General features: G+C 41.0%; 1 protein-coding gene across 1 annotated transcript in view; it reads right to left on the bottom strand.

The window, feature by feature from the left end:
- Positions 1 to 5,035, bottom strand: part of ASCC3 (activating signal cointegrator 1 complex subunit 3) — a 336,073-nt gene extending 331,038 nt beyond the window's left edge. The window contains exon 1 of the mRNA XM_019967310.2: positions 4,726 to 5,035. The gene's annotated coding sequence lies outside the window, so the exon portion shown is untranslated. The remainder of the gene's footprint in view (positions 1 to 4,725) is intronic.
- Positions 5,036 to 12,803: the final 7,768 nt, after the last annotated feature.

Genomic DNA, 12,803 nt, shown 5'->3' with positions numbered 1-12,803 from the left:
GGGGTGGGGGTGGGGTAAGGTCTGTAAAGGAGATTCTGAACAGCAGAAGGTCAAGTAAGGCCAGACTGGGGTTAGGATAAGGGAAGGATAAGTTTTAAACAAGCAACATGGTCAACTATGCCAAACGCTGTCAAGAAATGTAGTAAAATATCCTGGGATTTAGAATTTAAGCTGTGTTTTTCCAGTGTTCTGTTTCTAATAAATACAAATAGAAGAGTTCTCAAAGCTTGGTGTTAAGTCAAGCAACCTTAAACCTCTCTAAAACCCACTCAGTTTTCTTTCTGAGCTGATTGCCAAAATCTCTGACTTACGATAACAGCTTTTTCACCTTTTTAATCAGCGACAGGGCCTCTACTTTTCTAACTTCAGATGGCTAGGAGAGCAGTCAGTGGCCATGCATTAGTATTTGTCCTTGCCTTAAGGAATTACACTGAACACTCTCACAGAGCCAACATCTTGACTATAATCTCCAAGAGGGAATAAGTAATGTATATCTTCATCTCTTTGGTACCTGGCAAAGTTCTTGGCCTGTGCCAAAGAACTCAATAAATATCTATTCAATGATGTGTACTCAGAGTATTACTGTGAAGTCTTCCAGAAGTGATCGTTAGGTTATTCCTTACCTCTCCAGTCCCCAGAGTAAAAGCATTGCTAATATTTTTGCAAAGCTTCCTTCACTCATTAAAGAATGCTCAGAAAGAATGTTTAATGGGCCCCCTTGGTGACAGAGGTACTACTTAAAGCAAGAGCCACCCCACGCCTGAGGTCAGGGGCGGCGCCTGAGAGGAGCTACCCCACGTCCAAGGTAAGGAGCAGCGACTGCACTTTATTGGAGCAGCCACAAAGAGATATCCCACATCCAAGGTGAGAGAAACCCAAGTAAGATGGTAGGTGGACAGGGAGGCCTGGCATGCTGCGGTTCATGGGGTCACAAAGAGTCGGACACGACTGAGCGACCGAACTGAACATTTTAGAAAAGGCATGTGCACTAGAAAAAGGTGCACTGAAATCACTTTTGCAAACTGTGACCTGCCCTTCACATTAATTTCTTATAAATTATTTATGTAGAATTTTATAATTAAATCTCTTAAATCAAGATGAAGCTGTATCTATTTGTATTTATAAATAAGAGTAGAATTTACCATTTTTATATTGTTACATTTGATTAGCCTGTTGAACACTTTATGCACTTTCAAGAATTTTTTGGCAAACCCAAGTTGTCTCATCAGTAAACAAGAATTTCCTCCCTTGAAATGAAATGTAGTTTTCCTTTATCAAATTCATATGCCACATTTCTTAGCTACACACAACTGAGGAACTTGCTGGTCACTCACTTCATTTGAAATTAACCTGGCAAGTCTTTGAAAATGCTGGAAAACATTATCAACTGCCTCTCTAACTACTCCACAATCCTAAGATAAAATTACCTTCCTTCTTTTGAAGTTCTGGTTTAATAGATATTATCTACAATTAAGAGGCTCTTGAATTCATATGCTTTAATATGAAGTCCTTCAACAATATGAATTGGTTGCACTGGAATCATTGGGAATTCACTTGAAAATAGACATTTCCAGACACCACTTCCCAAAATTATGATTTAGTAGTTTGACAATCTCTGGTTTAGTCATTAAATAAGTAGCTGTGAACTTTTTCTTCTTCAAATATAAATATTTCTTCCCAGTTATCTTATTAAAACATATCCCAAGAATTTTATTATTACCTGAAAATTTCTTACATATTACATTTTTAAATTATGTATCTTCCCAAATTCCCACCCTTATTTTCCATGTCAGTTCAAACCTTTGATAACAAATGCAATTCCTATGGATTCTCCTTGAAGAGGAAATCACAGAAATGGAGAAAAACTAACCCCAGACTCCAACACCAGGAAGACAAAATGGGAATCTAATTTACAAAGATCCCCAAGGGTTATTCTACTCAAATAACAATTTCTTAGAAGTAGAATGCAGTGGGAAGAAACAGAATAAAAATAGAGGTAAATTAGTTCAGAGGCCAATTTGTTTGATGGCAGAAAACCAGTTAACTTCTCAAGGTATCAATTTTCTGATCAATAAAATAAAGAGGGTTACAAAATGATTGTTTTATGCCCCTTTCAGGCTGAATAATCTGATTAAACCATAATACTCAAACAAGTTTAACTGCACTAACTCTGAAACACATAGAGTTTCAGAAATATAAATATGTCTATAAGACATTATTATAAGCCAACACAGCAGGAAAATGAACAAACAGTAGACAAACTCACTCAAAAATATTCACTTGCTCATCTAACCACAAAATACTCAAATGAGATGGTACATATTGAATGAATGAATATTTACATGGGTCTGTCAACCATGTGCCAGATATTATACCAGGCAAAAGAAATAAGTAACTATTTTAAGTAACTTTAGAGTATAATGTAGGAGATAGACACGTAAAGTCTGCCTTTGGATAATTATTAATCATATACTCCCAGGTAGCTCAATGGTAGAGAATCCACCTGCCAATACAGAAGACACAGGTTCAACCCTGGGTAGGAAATGGCAACCCACTTCAGTATTCTTGCCTAGAAAATTCCATGGACACAGGAGCCTGGCAGACAACATTGCATGGGGGTCACAAAGAACAGAACACAACTGAGCAAACCCAAATATTTTATTCTCTCTTCCTTGGTAATTAAGCACTTTTTCTTTCCATAAATGTGTTTGCTACAATTTCAGTTTCAGGTAGACATCTGCTCAAAGTTGAAAACTGTGCCACATTACATCAAGACAGTGAAGTCTGACACGCTGCAGTCCACGGGGTCACAAAAGAATGGTAAACAACTTACTGACTGAACATTAACAACACATCAAGACTATTCTGTACTAAAAGGGCTTATGTTAACTACTGCCCCATGGAAGGTATTATTGGACAATAAATTCACTTCAGTCAACAAGTATTATACATATTTCTGATGAAAATGCTCTGTGCATAGAACTACTATGAATTACTCTAATGAATTACAAGTTTAAATTAACACATAGACCAACAGACCAACGTAAAAACTGGAAAAATTACTTTAAAAACATTTTTAATGTTTAAGTTTTATTTTTCAGGTATAAACTGACTTCTAATTCTGAATTTTATAATTAAGTCAACTTGTCCAAAAGAAAACTTACTCCTCTTAACCGGCAAAACACAAGCATGCATACTATCTTTTTGATCAAAAACAAAACAAGTCATGCTGTTCAAGTAAAATGATCTGCTCCTCTTTCAATGCCACTTTATATATAAACACTGACAGTAACTTTTTCTTGCAAAAAGCCTTGCTTTTGTCAACTAGATATCCGTGGCATGAGGAGGAACCCTAATCAAGATTCTCTATTAGAAGGAGGAAGGACTATAGAAAGTTTCCTAAGTACAGACATCCTGTCTCTCTTGACTGCCTAGGCCTAGCATAGTGCCTGGCACATAGAAAGACATAAATAAGTGAATGATGAATGAAAGAAAACTAAAATTATACAGCAGGGATCACAATGATAAGCCATGAAAAATTAAAGAAAGAAAATAAGTGAAGTCGCCTAGTCGTGTCCGACTCTGCCACCCCATGGACTGTAGCCCACCAGGCTCCTCCATTCATGGAATTTTCCAGGCAACAGTACTGGAGTGGGTTGCCATTTCCTGCTCCAGGGGATCTTCCCGACCCAGGGATTGAACCCAGGTCTCCCGCATTGCAGGCAGATGCTTTACCGTCTGAGCCACCAGGGAAGCCCCAATTCACTCCAATAACACTGTTTAGCTTACACTTAACTGGCATCTCTAAAGAGCATTTTTCTTATGCAAGAATATTATTATAACCACGATTAAAAATAAAAGATATATGAACAGGAGCACAATCCAGACTGGAATCAAAAGCTGAATCCTCAACTTTTAAGAACATTTTGAAAAGTCGGAAAGATGATTTCAGTCTATGAAACATGAAATGTGGTGATGGAGACAACAGCTACTCAAGTCTAATTTTACTTAGGGAAAGAAAGAAAATGAGATTACTAGTTTGAACTGCACATGTCATGCCATTCGTATTAAACTTTTAGCTAGCGCTAAAATGACGTTTCTTTTAAACCAGAGAGCAAATACATGAGCACACTGCAATCAGTGAACAAGTTAGTGTGTGATAAGAAGCCTATTTAAAATAAAAAAACTGCCCACGTACCCACAACATCGCAGCATGCTCGCACATACAACACACTTTCTTCAAAATAACATTCTAGATTCCTCGATTGCTAAATTCACCCACAATTCACCATGGTCCACTCCCTATCCAGTTTATTTACTGTTCAGTGTGAAAGTAAAAAATACTGGTAAGTTGATTTCTCTCCGAAGTCCACGTAAAGAAAATGAAAAAGTTATTACATTTTTGCAAAGAAAAAAGAAAACTAATGAAAACAAACTACTCACGCACAGGGGAAAAAAGCACGCATCTGGTCTTCGCCTTGTGGCCTAACACCTTGGCAACATGTGGCCGTGTTCATGTTTTGATCCCCACCCCCACCCTACAAATTTCCTGAGCAGGACGAGACTATCCGAGACCACGGAAAAGTCTCAGGCCCAGAGAGGAATGACAGGTCCGGGCTCGCCTCCGGGGCCGAAAGACAATCGCACCTGGGGCGCCCTGGCCCCGCCTCCCGCCGGCTTCCCCGGGCCGCAGCTCCCCTTCTCCTCCCAGGTCCCCATCCTCACCTTCGGCCCCGCTTCAAGAGCTTCCCATCACTCTGCCAGCTCCTGTCTCCCTCCCTTTCGGTTTGATCTTTACTTCCCACGCCGGGTGGGGGGCAGAGGGCAGGGCAGAGAAGGCCAGAGGACAACTTCCCCGCCGCGTCCTCGTCCGCACTCCACGCCGGCCTAGCCGGATCCCTCCCAGTCCTGGGGCAGGGTCCACGAAGACGGCTCGACCAGGGGACAGACCCACAGACCCGGCAAGCAGGGAGGGGGCGGAGGAGACGCGGGCCTACACGTCACCCGCCGGCAGCGGCGCCAACGTCGCACGTCGGCTCCTTCAGCTCCACCCCGCCCGCGCGCGCGCGCCGCCGCCCCGCCTCCTGCCCGCGGAGCTCGGATCCCGACCCCGCCAACTGCGAGGGCGGGCTCTTGGGCGGGCACGCGTGCGGGCGGGGTGGAGCTGAAGGAATCCTGGGATTCCGGGTGTGTAGGTCAATGGCAACCCACTCCAGTACTCTTGCCTGGAAAATCCATGGACGGAGGAGCCTGGTAGGCTGCAGTCCATGGGGTCGCTAGGAGTCGGACACGACTGAGCGACTTCACTTTCACTTTTCACTTTCATGCATTGGAGAAGCAAATGGTAACCCACTCCAGTATTCTTGCCTGGAGAATCCCAGGGACGGGGGAGCCTGGTGGGCTGCGGTCTATGGGGTCGCACAGAGTCTGACACGACTGAAGCGACTTAGCAGCAGCAGCAGGTTGCCGTCACCACGCCTCTCCGGCCACCTCCAAATTACCTGAGCGTCTTTCTTTGCAGTTATTATACTTGGATCGGCCTTATCTTCTCGCCCATTTCTAAGGCGAAGACCTGGAGACTCAGTTCAGTCGCTCAGTCGTGTCGGACGAAGACCTGGAGGAAATAATGCTTATTACAAATAAATAAGAGAGGAGTCCTGAGTATGAGCGAAGAACCAAGTTAACTGCCATTGTCATCACCAGCCAGCAACCCTGGCCACTGGTCACTTTATACATGACTCCTTGCTCTCAAGTTCCGCCTTCCTTAAGCTTTCTGAGTCTCAGTTTAGTTTTCTCAAAGTTATGTCTTCTAGTTGGTCCTTTTGTCTGACGAACCCCACCAAAAACAAAATGCCTGGAGATTACCTGGCTCAGTTGCAAATCAGGAAGAGGTTAAGAAAAACTAACCTCAAGTATGTGTGTACAGTTCAGTTCAGTTGCTCAGTCGTGTCCGACTCTTTGCGTCCCCATGAACCGCAGCACGCCAGGCTTCCCTGTCCATCACCAACTCCCGGAGTCCACCCAAAGTCAAGTCCATTGAGTCGGTGATGCCATCCAACCATCTCATCCTCTGTCGTCCCCTTCTCCTCCTGCCCTCAATCTTTCCCAGCATCAGGGTCTTTTCAAATGAGTCAGCTCTTCGCATGTGTGTACGATTCTAGACTAAAAAAGCCGAGCACGCAAAGGTGGTATGAGCTAATAATGTGTTGTGGCTCCTTCTTTCTCTTCCAAACACACTCTTGTAAGGAATGTGTCTTGATGCCTCATAGAACCGTGTTTTATGGAGGCTGCCAGTAATGATCCAATTATACATTTAACTGGCCCAACTATTACTTCTGGGGTTCTGCTCTTCAGTTCTAGATCAAATACCTCAAGAAGACCTCAAAGATGCTGGAACTATTTAAAAGAAGAGCAAAATGATGACGAATTCTCAAAACCATGACAAATGAAGTATTATCTGAACTTGGGAAGATTCTCATAGAAGAACAAAAGCTACTGGGACTGTCTCCAAATATGTAAAAACTTGTCATGTGACATAGATTTGGTTCATGTGGTCTCAAGAGATGCAGAGTTGAGAGAAACAGATTTCAGATCCTGAGAAGATTCCCTTCTGGCACTCACCAGAGAAGGTGTCTGCTTTAGGTTACATGGTTGCCTTGACCACTGGATTTGACTTTTAAGTAGATTGTGAAGGTTTACTTAACAGGACCTAGGTACAGGAGAGCCAGGCATCAAGAGAAGAATTAGTTGATGGTTTTGTTAAAGATGTTTACAACCTGAAAAGTCAATCAGTTCATGGTTCCAGCCTTAGAATTTACAAGTTAGCTGTGAAACAAATGCATCAAAAGGTAAAAAATGCAAGGAAGGCCAGATGATAAAGCGAGGTGGTAGCAATAAGTTTTAGGAGTTCACATGACATTGTTCTCATCACAGTTTCAGAGACTTAAGGGATAAGAAGGAAATTGAAAATAGACTGTGTTTAGAATTGCCCTGTCCAGTAGGGTAGCCACTAGCCAAATATAAATTTGTATACTTGTAATGCGCTTTCCTGGTAGCTCAGGTGTAAAAGAATCTGCCTGCAATGCAAGAGACCACAGTTCAATTCCTAGGTCAGGAAGATCCCCTGAAGAAGGGATAGGCTACCCACTCTAGTATTCTTGGGCTTTCCTGATGGCTCAGTTGGTAAAGACTCCACTTGCAATGCAGGAGACCTGGGTTCGATCCCTGGGTTGGGAAGATCCCCTGGAGAAGAGAACGGCTTCCCACTCCAGCATTCTGGCCCCGAGAATTCCATGGACTGTATAGTCCATGGGGTAGCAAAAAGTGGGACAGGACTGAGCAACTTTCACTATCATACTTGTAGCTAGTCCAATTTCAGAAATACAGTTAAGTGTGAAATACACATCAGATTTTAAAGACTTAGTACAAAGAAAAAGCGTAAAATAGCGTAATTCTTTCACTAATGATGTGTTGAAATAATATTTGGTAGATAATTGAGTTAAATTTCACTTGTTCAATTTTACTTTTTAATCTACTTACTAGAAAAATTTTTAATTACATGAGTCACTTGCATCATTTACTTGCATCTTATTCTATTAGATAATCCTGATCTAGAAGGAAATATACTTCATTGAACTTTAAGAACTGTCTTTGTATTCTTAATAGTCCCTGGGGGAATTTTCTGAAACATTAATGGAAAGATAGTCTGATGACAAAGATTCCTGATGAAGAGAAGGAACACTGTCCATAAAATATACCTTGAGCAAAGGTAAGGAAACAAGAGTGCAGACGCATTCTTTGGTGAGTAAAATGTTTGTCCATGATAGAAGGTTCTTATTAGAAGATAGTGACGAATAAAGTCAGAACTAGCTAGAAAACTGTCTATAAAGAGAGACTCAATTTTAAATTTAAGGGATTTAGTTCTATTGGCAATCAGGATTTGGCAGTTTCAAAATGGGATTGTAAGATTATCTTGGCAATATTGAGTATGCTGCTGCTGCTGGTAAGTCGTGTCAGTCGTGTCCGACTCTGTTTGACCCCGTAGACGGCAGCCCACCAGGCTCCTCTGTCCCTAGGATTCTCCAGGGAAGAACACTGGAGTGGGTTGCCATTTCCTGCTCGAATGCATGAAAGTGAAAAGTGAAAGTGAAGTCGCTCAGTCGTGTCCGACTCCTAGCGACCCCATGGACTGCAGCCTACCAGGCTCCTCCATCCATGGGATTTTCCAGGCAAGAGCACTGGAGTGGGCTGCCATTGCCTTCTCCGAATATTGAGTGTAGTGGGTTAAAATTAATGGATGATTGGGAGACCAATTAAAACTCATTGTACTTAAAAATGTATTATACCAAAAACTGTTCAGTAGAGGGTTGATTTAAATAAATTATGGCACATCTGTAAATAAAGTGAAATCTGTATTGTTTGATATGGAAACATATTAAGATGTACAGCTGAGTAAATAGTTTTCAAAACAATATATGTACAATATGAACCCATATGGGGGCTTCCCTGGTAGCTCAGCGGCAGATAATCCACCTGCCAATGCAGGAGACATGGGTTTGATCCCTGGGTCAGGGAAAATCTCCTGGAGAAGTAAATGGCAACCCAGTCCAGCATTCTTTCATGGAGAATATCGTGGACAAAGGAGCCTGGCAGGCCTCAGTCCATGGGGTCGCAAAAGAGTCAGACACAACTTAGCGACTAAACAGCAACAATACAATGAACCCATATATGTAAAATTATATATGTGATGTATGTAATTATGCAATTTAACCAAAATTACCTTAATTATTCCAAAAGTGTCTCAAAAGTAAAATCTCAGGGTGGGATGTTTCCAACATATTTTCAGTAGCTCAACAAAGTCATTCGTGTTTTTAGCCCTCTCGTGTCTATGTTCCATCATATTAGCATGTTAGCCTTTCATTCTCAGCCTTGTCACCTCCTGGGTTGTCCGGATGGGTTAATAAGCTGCAGACTCATTTTCAGCCAGTCAATCTCTTAGTATCTCAATATGTAAGACCAGTAAGTCTGTTCAGCTCACCAGTGTCCCACAGCCTTACCTTATATGCCTTTTTGCTGTTACTGTTCTCAGTCCAGTGTCCAGCTGTCCTCCTTACTCCAGTTTGTGACATTGGATCTTAAAATTCCATCTGTGTTGGACCCCAGTGTGGCTCCCTACCTGGAGCTGACACTTAGCTGCTGGGCAATACTGATTAAGAAAAGACTCAATTCTAAAATAAGCCTCCCTAAACTTTTTGATGAACTATGTTGGGAAGGAAAAATGGATCACTACCGTGGCAGACTATTGGTTGCCTATGTAGACTCCATTTTTGTCCTCTTTCTTAATAAAATGAATTTGTTATCGTTCCAAAACTAAAGAAATGTGAGCTTCTCCCGTTACCCTGGTAATAATTCTATTTCCCTTTAAATAAGACTGTTGTAGAGGGCTTCCCTGGTGGTTCAGTGGTTAACAATCCATCTGCCAATGCAGGAGACATGGGTTTGATCCCTAATTTGGGAAGATCCCACATGGCTCATAGAAACTAAGCCCGTGAGCCACCACTATTCAGCCTGTTCTCTAGAGCTTGGAAACTGCAACTTCTGAGCTCAAGTGCAGCAACTATTGAAGCCTGCGTACCCTAGACCCCTGCCCCTCAACAAGAAAAGCCACTGCAATGAGAAGCCCAAGCACTGCAACCAGAGAGTAGCCCCCACTCTCTGCAACTAGAGAAAAGTCTCCACAGCACTGAAGACAAAACTCAGCCAAAATAAATAAATAAATAATTTTTTTTAAAAAAAGAATGTTATAGAGATGGTCCTGTGACCAAACTAGGGAGGATTCTGCAATATGTTTTACCCAAATGGCAAAATAGGTGCTTATAAAATATAGAGTTATTCTTGGGTTTCTGTTCAAGATGATTGACTTGGCATGTAATCTGCTAGCTAGTCTATCCTAGACATTACTGAAATAAAAATGTAGAAGTAGAAAAACCAAAGAATAAAGATAAGTGTTTGTATGTATGTGCTTAAGTTAGGAGAGGACAGTAGGTAGCAAAGGGGAGAAAACTAAATGAAATTTCAACAGTTTCCTGGATCACAGAGCTACTAGTAATAACACCCAAAGCCATTGCCTGACAAAATATAGTGAAGATGCTACAGAAGAGTTGGTTGGAGGCATGGCACAGGGCAGAACTGAAAATAAGGGCTGAAAATGGAGATAACCTTCTAAATATGGTACAACTGAATCAACACCACACACATTTCCTTCTCTCATCTATGCACACAGAGAGCAGGCAAAGACACATCTACCAGCAGACAAAAAGAAAAACCAAAAGACCCCAAAATCTCCTTCAAATTAATTGTACAAATTACAGAGAAGATGTGAGGACTTTCATGTTAACAACTCAGAGCAAAACCACTGTCATTCTGGCATTCAGGGCCACCGTCCAGAAAAACCAGTTACTTGCCTCGCAGTCAGAAAGTGAAGCTTGATATCTGGTATCCCTGGCCCTTCCTTATTCAACCTTGCTAATTATTCAGAATTTCCACACAAGAGAGAGAACTAGAAGAAACCCTACTTTCTAAAAGCAAAGGAAAACCACATCAATGACCAGCTGTTTGTATATAGGAACATACAATGAAGAATCAAAAGGGAAATCAGGAAAATCAACATTGTGAAAGAGAAAGACAAAGAAAAACAGATACAGTAACTAATACCTAAGGAAGCAGTTAAAATTCAGGAAATAAAAAAAAAGAACATTTTTTTAAAGCACTCCACTTTATGTACCCCAGTTTCAGAATATACTGGATCTGTGAGATACAAAGTACTCTGAAAAAAAAGAGCAACCAAAGAATGAAATCGAGTTCTGAAATACTAAAAGCATGACTACTTAAATAAGAAAATTCATTGAAAGTATTGGAGATAAAAATCAAGGAAATCTAGACTATAAGATATAAAGACATAAACGGAAAATATGAGAAAAATTAAAGAGTTGTGGAAAGCCAATCCAACTGACTAACCCTGAATCAGTAGAAGAGAAAGAGATTTCTTTTAACTGAAGAAAAAAATCAAGAATAAAAACTAGGAGAGACTTCCCTGGTAGTTCAGTGCTTAAGAATCTGCCTTCCAATGCAGGGGATATGGGTTTGATCCCTGCTCCGGCACCTAAGATCCCACATGCCATAGAGCAACTAAGCCCATGTGCTGCAACTACAACCTGACAAGGTCAAAAATAAATGAGTAAATAGGATCTTTTTTTTTTTAAAGAGGGGAAAAAAAAAAAAAACTAAAAATACTAATAATAAACCTGCAAAATTTCTAAACATAAAAGACATTTTACTAACAAAGGAATAAATATGAGACCTCTTCAGCAGCATTGGATCTAAAAGACAAAATTTAAATGGCAGATATTTTTCAGTCTAGAGCTCTGTACACATTCAAATTATTAATGAACTATAAGAGCAAAAGTAATTTTCAGATCAGCAAGAATGCAGAACTACAGGATACTTTCCCCCCGTGTGATCTTTTAGAAAGTGATCTCCCATATATTCCAGCAAAATAAAGGCAAAAACCAAGAGGAAACCATGGAATTCTGGAAAAAGTGTATCACTCCTAGACAAAGGCAAAGAAAAAATCACAGAAGAGGGCTGTGCATCAAGCCTAGAGAGAAAGCCATGTAGATGGGATCAAGAAGAAGGGTTCAAGGAGCAAGGTCTTAATGGAGAAAATGCTGGGGCGGGGGAGGAGTGCTAGACGGGGCAGTCAATAGAACAGATGACGCATGTGTACCAAGTCACTTCAATCCTGTCTGACTCTTTGAGACCCAATGGATTGTAGCCCGCCAGGCTCCTCTGTCCATTGCATTCTCCAGGCAAGAATACTGGAGTGGGTTGCCATGCCCTCCTCCAGGGGATCTTCCCAACCCAGGGACCCATATCTCTTACACCTCCTACATTGGTAAAATAAGGGATTTGAAAATAAGTGAAGGTGTAGTAAATGAAATGGTGCCATGATAAAATGTAGACAGGGGTAGTTCCTTAAAGGAAATTAAAAAAAATTATTATCAGGAAAAGGGTCATTTCAGAATGTATCCATTATATCAATATTGAGAGGGAGAAGAGAGCTAGCAAAGAAGAAGAGTGGTGAAAGAGATAAGTGATAAGCAAAGACATATAAAATTATTATTTTTTAAAAGTCATCAACAAGGTTAATTCCTACTCCAAAGTCAAGGGGAGTATACACTGAGTAAATGTCTGTGGAGATTTAGGAGACTGATGAATTGGAAACATTTTTAGTAAAAAGATGGAATCATATAGCAAATCTAAGTGAGTAAATGAGAAGTGAGAAAATAAAAACTTTGATGATAATCATTTTTGTCCTAAAAAGTCAACACAATACATGAAGAAATATTAGGGTCTGAGAAAGACTTTTGTCTGTGTGTGTTTTTTAGATAGAAGAGTAGAGGCAGGGATTGGTGGAGGGAAGGAACCTCCAAAAAAGAGATAAGCAAAGAAGGAGATAATTGGGTGAAGGCAGACAAAGATGCCCTGAAGACCATGGGGGAGGTTATACTTAATTTTGGTAGAAGGACATTTTTCTGTGAGATAGACCAGAACTAGAGGATTGACTTCACTTTCACTTTTCACTTTCATGCATTGGAGAAGGAAATGGCAACCCACTCCAGTGTTCTTGCCTGGAGAATCCCAGGGACGGGGAAGCCTGGTGGGCTGCCGTCTATGGGATCGCACAGAATCGGACACGACTGAAGTGACTTAGCAGCAGCAACAGAGAATCCTGGAATATATAG

This window comes from Bos indicus, chromosome 9 (assembly GCF_029378745.1).
Source record: "Bos indicus isolate NIAB-ARS_2022 breed Sahiwal x Tharparkar chromosome 9, NIAB-ARS_B.indTharparkar_mat_pri_1.0, whole genome shotgun sequence".
Lineage (NCBI taxonomy): Eukaryota > Metazoa > Chordata > Mammalia > Artiodactyla > Bovidae > Bos > Bos indicus.
This window is presented reverse-complemented; position numbering and strand designations above follow the sequence as displayed.